We start from the raw sequence: 14,888 nt of genomic DNA on the forward strand, positions 1-14,888 counted from the left end.
TAAGCCACAGGTGTGTGTACTGATTACATTCCATACCAAACCAAGTTCAACTGGAAAGCCCTGGCTGGCAGCATTTTATAACCATATTAAGAAAGTAAAACCTGTGCAGTTGTGTTTTTTCCCATTGATTCATTGTCGGCCGTACATCTCATTTGTACCATATTTAAATGCCCTGCAACTCTGCCTAGAGTATTACCACAGAGTATCAGAAGCCTGCAGCCCGACTGAAATCTTACAGAAACTGCTCCTGCAGGATCGATTTCTGAACTTTGTGGAATGAGTTCTCTGCTCCTCATCTGAGAGACGGTGGTGGGACTAAGCAGCGGAGGGACGCTGTGGGTGGAGGTGGTCAGCCTGCGTGGGGCGGGGTGGAGGCGGCTCACAAGCGTGTTCTGATGAGAAGGGCTGGTCTGGAGGCTTTCCTTCACGAGGGCGTCCTCCTCTCATGGGCTTGCTCTTCACAAACTCTTTTACCTCTGGGTTGGACAAGCCATTCCTTTTATATCAAAACCACCTCTGAATAAGCCACCAGTGACCCTAGCCGGGGAGACAGAGGCCGGCTGGCGTGGCTGTTGGTGTGAAACCTTGGAGGCCGCCCCCCACCCCCCCATAAGACAGTGGCTGCTGTCCTCTCGGAGGGACACTGGGGCAGCTGTTACTTCCTGGGTGAGTCCGTGACTCTTTCCATGTGCTGATTTTGGTTCCTGTTGAAGGGACAGCCTTTGTGATTTTTTTTTTCCCTACTGTATTAATTTTTTTTTCTTTTTTTGAGGCTAAACACTGAGTGATTGCTGAGATCCTTTACATCAACCAGACACTTTTTCTCCAGGGAGGGTGCAGGTGGGAGACTCGGGGAGGGGGCGGTGCAGGGTTGTACCCCCGCCTTTTCCCTCTTGGATGAAGAACCCCTTGCCGCCACGCTGCTGGCTGCACGTGCCTCCCAGGGAGCTGGGCTTGTGGGGACCAGGGCACCCGGCGTATGTACACGCGTCGTAAGCAGCAGGCCTTGCAAACTCCAAACACCGCCTTTTGAGATGATTCCCTTGGAATGCCCTGTTCAAACCAGCTCTTCGGAGACAGCTAAAATCAAGTGAACTTACTGTTTTTAACAGGATAATTGCTTCCCAGGTGGCGCAGAGGTAAAGAATCTGCCTGCCAATGCAGGGGAGACAAGAGATGCGGGTTCGATCCTGGGCCAGGAAGATCCCCTGGAGAAGGAAACAGCATCCCACTCCAGTATTCTTGCCTGGAAAATTTCCATGGACAGAGGAGCCTGGTGGGAGTCCAGAGGAGTCTATGGGGTCGCAGAGAGTCAGACGCGACTGAGCACACATACACATACACTTGCTTTATAATATGTTGGTTTCTGCCGTACAACGTGAATCAGCCACAAGTATACATTGTCCCCTCCCTCCCAGACCAGGTGAACTTTATAAACAAGAAGCCCTCGGCAGGTCCCTGCCCCTGCCGTCACCGAGGTCCCTGCAGCAATGGGGAGTACGGTGCAGGCGGCTGTCAAACAGCCCTGTGGAAATGCATATACCCGGGTGCTGCTGGTCACCTGCTCACCTGGGCTCATCCTTGCTCACTGCATGGGCTCCCGGGAGGAAGTGCCAGGGCAGGGTGGCATTGTCACCATCTGGGCCCGGCAAGGGAGCGGGGATCTGGAGGCCGTGACCTCTCCGAGGGGGGAGGAGGAGGAAGCAGAAGGGACGATGCTCGTATGGGCGGGTCCCCACTGGCTGTGCTTTCCAAGGGGACCTGCCTCCACATCCTCTCCTCTGGGTCCTGGGCAGCGACCTGGGAAGGAGAAACGCAGGTCATCATCTAAGTGGGCTTGGGGCTCCGATCCCAGCTGGTGTGTTTAGGGTTCCCTGAGCCTTGCAGTCTCCTCCGCCCACTCTGCTCACCTGCGAGGGCAGCATGCAGAGTTCTGTCATTCCGCCGTTGCAGGGCTCTTTTTCAAATAAAGTGAATATATTTGCAAAGAACTGACTCACTGGAAAAGACCCTGATGCTGAGAAAGATTGAAGGCGGGAAGAGAAGGGGACAACAGAGGATGAGATGGTTGGATGGCATCACTGCCTCGATGGACATGAGTTTGAGCAAGCTCCAGGAGATGGTGATGGACAGGGAGGCCTGGCATGCTTCAGTCCATGGGGTCGCAAAGAGTCAGACACGACTGAGCAACTGAACTGAACTGATATTTGAAATTATAAAAATCTTCTGGTTGATAATTAGGCTATATACTTAGCCACCAGTCTGGGGCTTCCCTCGTGGCTCAGATGGTAAAGAATCTGCCTGCAATGTAGGAGACTCGGGTTTGATGGCTGGGTGGGGAAGATCCCCTGGAGAAGGAAATGGCCACTGACTACAGTATTCTTGCCTGGAAAGTCCCATGGACAGGGGCACCTGGTGGGCTACAGAAGGACTACAGTCCATGGGGTCGCAATGAATCGGACACGACTTGAAGCGACTTAGCACACATACACATAAGGGAGGGAAGCCCGGCTCCCTTGACCAGCAGGTACCTGCAGGAAGGAAGGGCAACAACCCCCATCCTGGGAGGCAACCCAGAGTTGCACCAATTCTCACTTGCAGCCGGTGAGAATTTTGATCCATTCAGGTCTTCCTCAACCCCATACTTTGCTGAACATCTGTGATACATGCATATTTTTAAAACAAGACGAGAAGCCTTCACAGTTCCCCTCCATCCAAAGGGATGTGCCGACTCGGCCGCAGGGAAGCTGAATTAAGGCTCTGGGGGCGGCAGAGAGGCTGCCCCCACCCTGGTCCTGACCTCCAGGCCTGCTGGCTCCAGACGGTTGAGGAATCCAGAGCTTCATGGAGCCTGCTGTTCTTGTCACTTGCGGTCGCGTGGGGGGGGTGGGTGTTGCCTTTTGGGGGGGATTTATATTTGCATAAGCTGGGGGAGAGCTTGGCTGCCAGAAAGCTCTGAGCAGAGGCTCGCGATAGCAACACAAATGCTCTGAAGCACTTGATATAAAACCTGGTAAAGAAACAGGCCAGTTAAGACGAGACTGTCACCCAGGCAGCATCCAGAGTGCATGTTCAGCCCTGGAATCCTCCGAAGGCTTTGCCTGACTTGGTGGCTGGATAGATACGGTATTCACTTGTCCAGACAGAAGCCCCGAGAGCCTCCGCTCACGTCCTGAGTGGGAGGGGGAGGCAGGCTGTGTTGTTCCTGCTCCATAAATGGAAGGCGGCGGGGGCTGGTGGAGGATTTCAGCAACAGCAGTGAACTTGGTGGACACAGACACCCCCGCTCCGGGCTATAAACACAAGGGCATTAACTGGGTTCCAAAGAAAGGAGGAGAAATTCTCAGACTGAGAAATTCCAGGTCCAGGCAGTGAGACTGAGGGAATTCCCTGGTGGTCCAGGGATTAAGACTTCGTCTTCCAGTACAGGGAGTGTGAGTTCGACCCCCACTCAGGGAGCTAAGAGCCCACTTGCCTTGCAGCCAAGAAATCAAAACCCCAACCAGAGGCAGTATCAGAACAAATTCAATAATGGCTTTTAAAAATGCGATCCACACTTTTTTAAAATCTTGAAAAAAATAAAACCAAAGTGGTGAGACTGGGTTTCCAACACAGGGGCCTGTGGGGGGTGGACCCCAGATAAGAGATCCCCCGACTTGGGGCTGAACACCAAATCTGTTTGTGGTGGAGATGGGCACAGAGGCTGCTCCAAGCTCAGATCCCTAAGAACTGCCTGGTGTCAAGGGACAGGACAGCCCCAGCCACCAGCCCTGAAGAAAACTGGGAACACCCGCATATCCGGGGGGCTCTGGAGGGGGTGCCAGGGCCTAGAGGGGCGGGGCAGTCGGGGGTGAGTGCGTACGGGGGCCAAGTCTCCGTTCAGAGTGCTAAAGGATTTCTGGTAATGGCCTGTGAAGGCAGTCACACAGCATGTGAGTGCGCTGCGTGCCGCGGTGCTGTGCACCTAAGAGTGTTTAAAATAGGAACCTTTGTCATGTATATTTCACTACAATAAAAGCCTCCCCCCTCAAAAGAAAAAAAAAAACTACTGGAAAGGAAGAGGCAGAATTCTCATTTTCTGCAATGTGACTGTCTACCTGGAAAACCTTGAGGCTGTGTTAGAACCAGTAAGAACGCTCAGCTCGGCGTGCGGCTGCAAGAGTCACACTAGCGATCAAATTTTTTCCACAGACCCACCATGCCCACTTAGCACGCCGAAAGAAACCATTCCAACAGACTGTCAGCTACAGGAGGGCAAAGGTGAGGAACACGGAGTGATTAACCGTGAGATGAGAAATGAGCAGGATTTCTAGGGAAAGGGCCACGACGTCTGGAGCTGTCCAAGAAATATTGGTTGAGCGAGTAAATAAGCATACATTTTCCAGAGGGATAGAAAAAAAAAAGAATGAAAGAAAAAAATGTCCTGTTGTTGTGTTGGTTTTTTGTTAATGATGAGCAAAGACATGGAAGCCTGCTGGTGGATATAAAGGTGTACCGGTGGTTACAGAAAAGTAAAGGCAGCATAGTGACTCGTCGGGGATGGTCTTAAATGTGTGAGCCCGGGAGTTCCCTGCAGCCCAGTGGTGGTTAGCACTTGGTGCTGTCACTGCCACGGCCCAGGTTCAATCCGTGGTCAGGGAACTAAGAGCCCACAAGCCAGGCCATGGGCCCCTCCCCGCCGCAAAGAAAGATGTGCTGCCAATAATAAAACACTGGGATGCGTAAATGTCTATCACGGAATCACTCCGCTGTCCACCTGAAACTATCACAGCATTGTTGATCGACCGTACTCCAATACAAAACAAAAGGCTAGTAAGAAAAACACTGTTCTTCTTGCTTATTGAAAAATATATAAATTCAAAGTATTATGCACATCTAAATATGAGTGAAGAAGGTTAATGCAACAACATGACCTAACCAGCTGTTAGACAGACATTTATTTCACCTTAAAGAAATTATTTAGCAGGTTGTAGAGAAGCCCCAGCACGATGGTAGGCGCTGGAGCGACTGTGAGAAGATGCTGCACGTCCAAGAGCAAATGAGAAGCCCCAGAAAGATGGTAGAAGGGGCGGAATCGCGTTTAGAATCAAACCCCGTACCCACCAGAAATGCTCAGAAGGCTCCAACAAAACTTGTGCGCACCAGGGACCCCACGGAGACTGAGCCAGAGCTGTCTGAGAGCCTCCTGCGGAGGTGCGGGTCGGCAGGGGCCTGCCGCGGTGGGGGGCTCACGTGCAGCTGACCTGGGTGTGGCAGAGGCCTCTTGGAGGAGGGCACCATCAACCCCACCATAGAGCCGCCAGAACTTCCACAGGACTGGGAAACAGGCTCTTGGCAGGCACAAACAGAACCCTGTGCACCAGGACCCAGGAGAAAGGAGCAGTGGCCCCACAGGAGACCGACCCAGACTTGCCTGTGGAGACCCAGGAGTCTCTGGCAGAGGCGTGGGTCGGCGGTGGCCTGCTGCAGGGTCGGGGCTTGGGACCTTTTGAAGAAGGTCACCATTATCTTCATTACTCCACCCTAGTTTGGCCCCAGGTAAATAGCAGGGAGGGAACACAGCCCTGCCCACCAACAGAAAATTGGATTAAAGATTTACTGAGCATGGCCCCGCTCATCAGAACAAGACCCAGTTTCTGCCTCAGTCTCTCCCATCAGGAGAAGGAAATGGCAACCCACTCCAGTACTCTTGCCTGGAAAATTCCATGGACAGAGGAGACTGGTAAGCTACAGTCCATGGGGTCGCAAAGAGTCGGATACGCGACTTCACTTTCACTTTCTCCCATCAAGAGACTTCCATAAGCCTCTTATCCTTCTCCATCAGAGGGCAGACAGACTGAAAACCACAATCACAGGAAACTAACCAATCTGATCACATGGACCACAGCCTTGTCTAACTCAATGAAACTATGAGCCATGCCGTGTAGGGCCACCCAAGACGGACGGGTCATGGTGGAGAGTTCTGATAAAATGTGGTCCACTGGAGAAGGGAATGGCAAACCATTTCAGTATTCTTGCCTTGAGAACCCCATGAACAGTATGAAAAGGCAAAAAGATAGGACACTGAAAGATGAACTCCCCAGGTCGGTAGGTACCCAATATGCTACTGGAGATCAGTGGAGAAATAACTCCAGAAAATGGAGAGAGAGCCAAGGCCAAAACAACCCCCAGTCGTGGATGTGCCTGGTGATGGAAGTAAAGTCTGATGCTGTAAAGAGCAATACTGCATAGGAACCTGGACGGTTAGGTCCATGAATCAAGGCAAATTGGAAGTGGTCAAACAGGAGATGGTTAAGAGTGAACACCAGCATTTTAGGATTCAGCAAACTAAGATTGACTGGAATGGGTGAATTTAACTCAGATGACCATTGTATCTACTACTGTGGGCAAGAATCCCTTAGAAGAAATGGAATAGCCATCATATTCAACAAAAGAGTCCAAAATGCAGTATTTGGATGCAGTCTCAAAATCGACAGAATGATCTCTGTTCGCTTCCAAGGCAAACCATTCAATATCATAGTAATCCAAGTCTATGGCCCAACCAGTAATGCTGAAGAAGCTGAAGTTAAACGGTTCTATGAAGACCTACAAGACCTTCTAGAACTAACACCCAAACAAGATATCCTTTTCATTATAGGGCACTAGAATGCAAAGTAGGAAGTCAAGAGATACCTGGAGTAGCAGGCAAATTTGGCCTTGGAGTACAGAATGAAGCAGGGCAAAGGCTAATAGAGTTTGCCAAGAGAACACACTGGTCATAGCTAACACCCTCTTCCAATAACACAAGAGAAGACTCTATACATGGACATCACCAGATGGTCAATACTGAAATCAGATTGATTATATTCTTTGCAGCCAAAAATGGAAAAGCTCATTTTCCATTCTATACAGTCAGCAAAAACAAGACCTGGAGCTGACTGTGGCTTAGATCATGAACTCCTTATTGCCAAACTCAGTCTTAAATTGAAGAAAGTAGGAAAAACCACTAGACCATTCAGGTATGACCTAAATCAAATCCCTTATAATTATACAATGGAAGTGAGAAATAGATTCAAGGGATTAGATCTGATATACAGACTGCCTGATGAACTATGGACAGAGGTTCGTGACATTGTACAGGAGGCAGTAATCAAGACCATCCCCAAGAAAAAGAAACACAAAAAGGCAAAATGGTTGTCTGAGGAGGCCTTACAAATAGCTAAGAAAAGAAGAGAAGCAAAAGGCAAAGGAGAAAAGGAAAGATATTCCCATTTGAATGCAGAGTTCCAAAGAATAGCAAGAAGAAATAAGAAAGCCTTCCTTGGTGGTCAATGGAAAGAAATAGAGGAAAACAATAGAATGGGAAAGACTAGAGATCTCTTAAAGAAAATTAGAGATACCAAGGGAACATTTCATGCAAAGATGGGCTCAATAAAGGACAGAAATGGTATGGACCTAACAGAAGCAAAAGATATTAAGAAAAGGTGGCAAGAATACACAGAAGAACTATACAAAAAAGAGCTTCACGACCCAGATAATCACAATGGTGTGATCACTCACCTAGAGCCAGGCATCCTGGAATGCAAAGTCAAGTGGGCCTTAGGAAGCATCACTATGAACAAAGCTAGTGGAGGTGATGGAATTCCAATTGAGCTATTTCAAATCCTAAAAGATGATGCTGTGAAAGTGTTGCACTCCATATGTCAGCAAACTTGGAAAACTCAACAGTGGCCACAGGACTGGAAAAGGTCAGTTTTTATTCCAATCCCAAAGAAAGGCAATGCCAAAGAATGCTCAAACTACTGCACAATTGCACTCATCTCACACGCTAGTAAAGTAATGCTCAAAATTCTCCAAGCCAGGCTTCAACAGTATGTGAACTGTGACCTTCCAGACGTTCAAGCTGGATTTAGAAAAGGCAGAGGAAACAGATATGATGATCGAAAAAGCAAGAGAGTTCCAGAAAAACATCTACTTCTGCTTTATTGACTATGCCAAAGCCTTTGACTGTGTGGATCACAACAAACTGTGGAAAATTCTTCAAGAGATAGGAATACCAGACCACCTGACCTGCCTCCTGAGAAATCTGTATGCAGGTCAAGAAGCAACAGTTAGAACCGGACGTGGAACAACAGACTGGTTCCAAATTGGGAAAGAAGTATGTCAAGGCTGTATATTGTAACCCTGCTTATTTAACTTACATTCAGAGTACATCATGAAAAAAACTGGGCTGGATGAAGCACAAGCTGAAATCAAGATTGTTGGGAGAAATATCAGTACCCTCAGATATGCAGATGACACCACCCTTGTGGCAGAAAGTGAAGAGGAACTAAAGAGCCTCTTGATAAAAGTGAAAGAGGAGAGTGAAAAAGTTGGCTTAAAACTCAACATACAGAAAACTAAGATCATGGCATCAGGTCCCATCACTTCATGGCAGATGGATGTGGAAACAGTGAAAATAATATCAGACTTTATTTTCTTGGGCTCCAAAATCACTGCAGATGGTGACTGCAGCCATGAAGTTAAAAGATGCTTGCTCCTTGGAAGAAAAGCTATGACCAACCTAGACAGCATATTAAAAATCAGAGACATTGCTTTACTAACAAAGTTCCGTCTAAACTACAGTTTTTCCAGTTGTCATGCATGCATGTGAGAGTTGGACCAAAAAGAAAGCTGGGTGCCAAAGAACTGATGCTTTTGAACTGTGGTATTTGAGAAGATTCTTGAGAGTCCCTTGGACTGCAAGGAGATCCAACCAGTCCATCCTAAATGAAATCAGTCCTGGATATTCACTGGAAGGACTGATGCTGAAGCTGAAACTCCAATACTTTGGCCACCTGATGCAAAGAACTGACTCATTTGAAAAGAGCCTGATACTGGGAAAGATTGAAGGCAGGAGGAGAAGGGAAAGACAGAGGATGAGATGGTTGAATGCCATCACCGACTCAGTGGACATGAGGTCTGAGTAAACTCCAGGAGTTGGTGACAGACAGGGAGGTCTGATGTGCTGCAGTCCATGGGGTCACAAAGAGTTGGACATGACTGAGTGACTGAACTGAACTGAACTGAATGATTCTATATGAAATAAATTTGGTATTGTTAAGGTGTTTTTGCTTGAAAAAACACTGGACATCAACAGTGAAAGATGACATTCTTAACAACTCGTGTATTGAGGTGTATGTACTCAATATATACTATACTATATATACATACTATGCATGAGTACATACTCGTGTATATACTCGTGTATAGAGGTTTTCATTGCGATGTTCCTTCAACATTTTGTAAGAGTGACTTGGGGCTGGCTGTGTTGGCCCCGAAGGCAAAACCAGAGAGTATCTCCCTGGGGGACAGAAGGAGCTCCGGGCCACGGAACTCAGCCCGGAGGCCTCTGAGCTGTCCCACCGCAAGGACGAGGAAGTTGAGAGATTTATTCACCAACTGCCACTCAGAGGACCAGCGGCTCCTGGAACCAGCGGCTCCTGGAACACTGGTTTTCCTGCGTGTCTGGGCCACGGGCGCCCTCAGGTGGGGGGCTCAGGTATTCGCAGGTAGACCGGTAAGAGGGATGTGGGGGACGTGTTTGGCGGGAGCGGGGTTGGGGGCGGGGTGGGCAGATGGAGGAGAGACAGAGGGGCAGGGGCGGGGCGAGAGGACAGACAGGGAGAGGGACAGGAAAGGGCGATGTGCCCCCAGCCCTAGCAGCCGAAACACGGCCTCCGAGTCCCAGCTCAGACTCTGGCCCTGGTCACTGAGCCCTGCTGTCCCGACATCCCTGGTCACCCGTCCACCAGGACAAAGTCCTGCTTCCTGGGGTCTGCGGGCCGAAGAGGCCGCCTGACGGCTGGACCCCCAGCCACTGTGGCCCCCGCCCTCCCACCGGTGTCCTCGGTCCTCTGCGCAGTATCTGTCCTCCAGGACTGGGGGGAGTGGGGGGCAGGGCGAGGTGTCTGGAGGGCGCGGCAGACGCCGGCAGCAGGCTGGTTAGCACGATGAAATCCAGCTATTCATTCCCCCGAGGTAGAGGCGAGGTCAGCAGGCCAGAGGGGTCTAGACCCCGCCCCTGGGCCCCGTCCCCTGGGCCCCGCCCCACTTCTGTGCCCCGCCCCCAGCCCTGCGCCCCGGTCAGGCTATTCTGTCCACACAGCAAACACTCCTTCCTCTAACCTCCCAGAGCGTCCGAGCCCTCTCCTGAGGTCAGGGACCCGTGGAGAGTCTGTAAGAGCCACTTCACAGGAAGCCATCCCCCCGCCAGCATGAAGTGTTTGTGCAAGGATGCGCCTCTCAGCTCCTCTGGGCGCAGAGCTGGGAGGGCGTTTCTGGATCCTGCATCCTGGCGGTTGGGGGTTGGGGGGGGGGGTGTCAGGGTCGTGCCCTCCCACTAGAGACTGTGGCAGATGCCCGCCCACCTCCCTCCAAGACCCCCAGCCTCCACTCTGGGCCATGGCAGCTGGAGTCACCTCACAGGCCTGAAACCACCTCTCCGGAAGGTGAGAAATCTCTTCCGCCTCTAAAATCTCAGAAGAAATCATTTCTGCTCCAGCATCTCTGTCTGAAAGCTTCTGGATGCCCTGTGAGTGTAGAGAAGGCCCCTTGGCTCAGCGGAACCCTCACAGCCCAGCAGCCGGGCCCAGAGCAGGCTGTCGCCTGCTGGCTGGGCTCACCAGAGGCCGTCTCTTCTCGTGGCCTCATCAAAATATTTATTATCGTACTTTCAGTGTCATCTGTTTAATCACACATTTTACATCATTTCATTCTTAAGTGATTCATGTGACAACCAGCTTGCAACATTTCTAAAAATTTAACAATCAGCTTTCAAGGGCTAATATGAGCCAGCTTCACCTACTGGATGGAATTTGGGCTGAAGGGGGATGTGGATGAGGTGCTTGGGGCAGGACGAGGCAGGTGACCCCGACGAGGTCAGAGCCTTGGGGCGGTGGCTGGCCTGGCCTCCTGCCCTGGGTCTCCAGAAAAGCCATGTGGTCCAAGCAATTGGCTGAATGCTTAAAGTGGGGGCATCCTCCCGGGGTGCTGCTGAGGGTCCCTGGCAGGCTGCCCACACCTCCAAGTGTCCAGCAGTGCCCACATCAACACACTGGCCAGCCCGGGGGTCAGAGCAGTGCCTGACCACTGAGGGCTCATTCATCGAGAGAATCACTTTGATAGACAACTCAGCACAGGAGCCAGGCCTCCGACTTCAGAATCAAGGCTCCAATCCCCTCTCTCTTTGTGAGCTGGGTCCCTGTTGTAAGACAGGGTATACTCCTACCCATCTCGGGGTATGTTTCCTCATGCCTGGTCACTGACATGAACTCTGACATGCAGTGTGAAACACCATTTTATCCTGCTCAGGAAGGGCTCAACTGGGGGTTCCTCATATAGTGACAATCACATGTCCCCTGGGAGCTCTTTCATCTGAGAGCTCGACGGAACCGGATGTCCAGGATGGCAGGTGGTACCAAGGCTGGTGCCCCACCCCCCTCCAAGAGCAGAGACACAGGTGGAGGCCAAGAGAGCCTCCATGACTCAGCCCCGATGTCACCAGCATCCGGTGCCCCATGACCCCTGGCCCGCAAGCCTGAGGGGCCGTGGACCTGCTTCTTGATGGGAGGGGTGTTGCAGAGTTAGGAACCACATCTTAAAACCTCCACCAGAGACTTTCCCTGAACTGCTCCATAAATATTTGCTCTGTGGTTGGATAAGGAAAAAGACCAGCTTGTGGATTATTTTTAAAAAGACTACTTTTTTTTAGAGCAGTTTTCGGTTCACAGCAAAATTGAAAGGAGGGTGCTGAGATTTTCCACTCACCCCCTCCCCTGGCAGAGGCACAGCCTCGCCCACTGTCCAGGCCCACTCCTGATGCAGGTACATTCGTTACAACGGAGGAACCGACACCGACGTGTCAGTCACCCCAAACCCACGGCTTACATCACGGTTCACGCTTGGCGTGTACATTCTGTGGGTTCGGATAAACATATAATGACTTGCACCCACCATTACAGTATCTTACAGGGTGGTTTCGATGCCCTAGAAATCCCGGGTACCCCACCTATTTTTCCTTCCCCTCCCCCCGCACAACCCTAACAACAACGACTCCTTTGCTGTTTCCATAGTTTGTCGTTTCCAGAATGTCCTATAATTAGAATCATACAGAATGTAGATTTTCAGATTGGCTTTTTTCACTCAATGATATGCATTTGGTTTCCTCCATGTCTTTTCAAGGCTTGGTAGCTCATTTCTTTTTAATCCCCGAACAATATTCCATCATCCAGATGGACCATCGTTTATCCGTTCACCGACCGACGGACATCTAGGTTGCTTCCACGTTCTGGCATTTTTTAACAAAGGTGCTATAATCATCCATGAGCAGGTTTTTATGTGGACAGACATTTTCCACACCTCTGGATAAATACCAAGGAGTGTGATTTCAGGATCATGTCGAAAGGCTGTGCTTAGTTTTGTAAGAAGCTGTCATACCATCTTCCAAGGGGCTGTACCATTTTGCTTCCGGCTTGTGGAGCTTTTTTGGGTCACAATTTGCTAAAGTTATTCACCTTGAGGTTGAGTTGGTGGCTCCTTCCCTTAATGCTACAGCCAGTTTGGCAGGAATTCAAGTCAATTTGGACAATATGGCTGTGCGCTTCCCGGAACCAAGGCTCTGGAGCTGCTGGAGATGCTGGCACCTCTTTCAGAACTCGACGTCAGAGTCCAGCTCAGGGCGCTGGACAGGCTGGCTGCCAAGACCCCCACAGCATCCTCGGGCCATCACAGCAGAGCTGGGCCTGGGGCAGGGACCCCTGGAAGCCTGGAGATGCAGCCAGCAGAGCCTGGTCAAGAGTAAAGTCTCTTCCAGCTGATGCACCAGGACCCCTCGACCTATGACCCCTCTGTGATCTCACATTTTGGCTGGGGGTGTCCACAGCAGGGGGACAAGGCTCTACCTTTGTTGGCGTCCAGCCAGCTCAGAGCCATTCTGGGCTTTTGGGTCCACCCCACCCCCATGCCCGCCCAGTGCCAGCTCCAAAGCCGCCTGCCCGCAGCTCCTCAGATCACTGAGTCTTTGATCCCAGTGGGTCCCACCTGAGAACCTTGATCTCCAGCCACATGCCAAGCGGAGTGTCTGGTTCTGGGGGCAGACTCAGGCCCAGCCTCCGTGCTCCGGAGCTGGCAGTTTCATGGGAAGACAGACACAGAAGAGACAGCCCCAGCTCAGTGTGGAGGTGAACGTCGTCCCAGGTCCTGCTTTGAGGCCAGCAGGCGGGTGTCAGGGATTAGCTCCCCTGAGCAGGAGCAGACAAACGGACTTTGATGGCCCAGAAAGGGGAGGGCAGACAAGGGGAAGGCCAGCTGTGCAAAGGCCCTGAGGCACAGATCGCTGGTGTGCTGGGTGTTCTGTAGAACATGGGGGATGGTAAGGAAGGGGCAAGATTGCAGGGGACTGGCAGGGCCCCAAATTTCACCCCGGATGTATCCCAAGTCCTGCTCGAGAGCAGTGGAGATCTGCAGCCCAAGCCCACCAAGGGGCTGGCAGACACAGGCCCGTGTGACCTGGGGGCTGTGGCAGCTGGACCGAGGTCAGCACCAGCCCGGGCCTCAGGCTCCAGGAGAATATTGAGCTTGCAGAGAGCTCTGCTTCCTCGCAAGGCTGAGCCCCGTTTTTGCTGAGCATCCACGGAGGTGGATGCTAGGCTCCACGGAGGGCGTTCACTAGCAACCAGGGGTCCTTACATGAGTACCGAATGGGTTTTCCCCGTTTTTCAAGAAATCTGAGGCTCTGAGAGGTTGAGAAATGTGATAAAAGACATACAGCAGAGCCAAGGTTTGATCCAGGACCGCCTTGACACCAACATGGAGAGGCTGGTCTGCAGAGAGAAGGAAGGAGGGCGAGAGGAAGAGTGTGTGTGTGTGTGCGCGCGCGATGGTCCATCAGCGTCACTGGGGTACAGCAGCTGCTCCTACAATCAGCGGCTCGAGAGCTGACTGCGTGCCCTCCTCCCATCTCCACGTCCAGTGACATCACAAGGGTGGCTGGACACCTGCCACGGGGAAGCGTTTACACCGCAGCAGGTAACGATGCTGCAGGTCAAAGCTGGCCGTCAGCTAGGCACCTCCCACACTGACAGCGGGTGTGTCTGTGTGGGACAGTGTGTGTGTTGAGGTCTGTGTGTGTTTGTGTGTGGGTGTCTTTGCAGGGTTGCGTCTGGGTGTGACTGAGTGTTGGTGTATCTGAGTGTGTGTGTGTGCACATACGTGTCTATGCGTGTTTATGCATTATCATTGTGTGTGTTGGAGTGTAGCTGCATTGTCCTGTGTGTCAGGGATGCTTACACGTGTGTCTGCGTGCCATTGTGTGTCACCGTGTGCGTCTCTGGGTGTCACTGTGCATATTACCGTATCCGTGTGTCACCGTGTCTCTGGGTGTCATTGTGGTGCTGTCACTGTGTGTGTCTGTGTGTGTAATCGTGTGTATGTGATTGTGTCTGTGTGTCTGTTGTGCGTGTCTCTGTGTGTCTCGCCTCTCAAGCTGAAGGTTGAGGCTCCAGTGAAATCCAGTCTGAGCGAATGAATAGGTGACGCTCAGGTTTGCCTGCAAACGTCCTTGAAGACGCGAAGGACACGGCGGACACGGTGGGGCTGCGGCCCGGAGGAGGGGTGGGGGAGGGTGGGAGCCAGACAGAGGCCGTGGCGGCAGAAATGAGAGACGAAGTCACACAACGGAGTCTGCGGCGGTCTCCTCGGTCAGAGCCTGGGCAGAGGAGCCCCCCAGGGGCACCACGGGCCTCTGAGACCCTCCAGGCCCGACCCCAGCCCTTGAGAATGAGATCATTGGAGAGGATTCACAGAGATAAAAATATAAACTTTGTTGCTTACAAAAATCACTGGAGGCTTGAAAGCCTTCATCTCCGCGT

Source organism: Bos indicus x Bos taurus, chromosome 25 (genome assembly GCF_003369695.1).
Source record: "Bos indicus x Bos taurus breed Angus x Brahman F1 hybrid chromosome 25, Bos_hybrid_MaternalHap_v2.0, whole genome shotgun sequence".
Taxonomy (NCBI): Eukaryota; Metazoa; Chordata; class Mammalia; order Artiodactyla; family Bovidae; genus Bos; species Bos indicus x Bos taurus.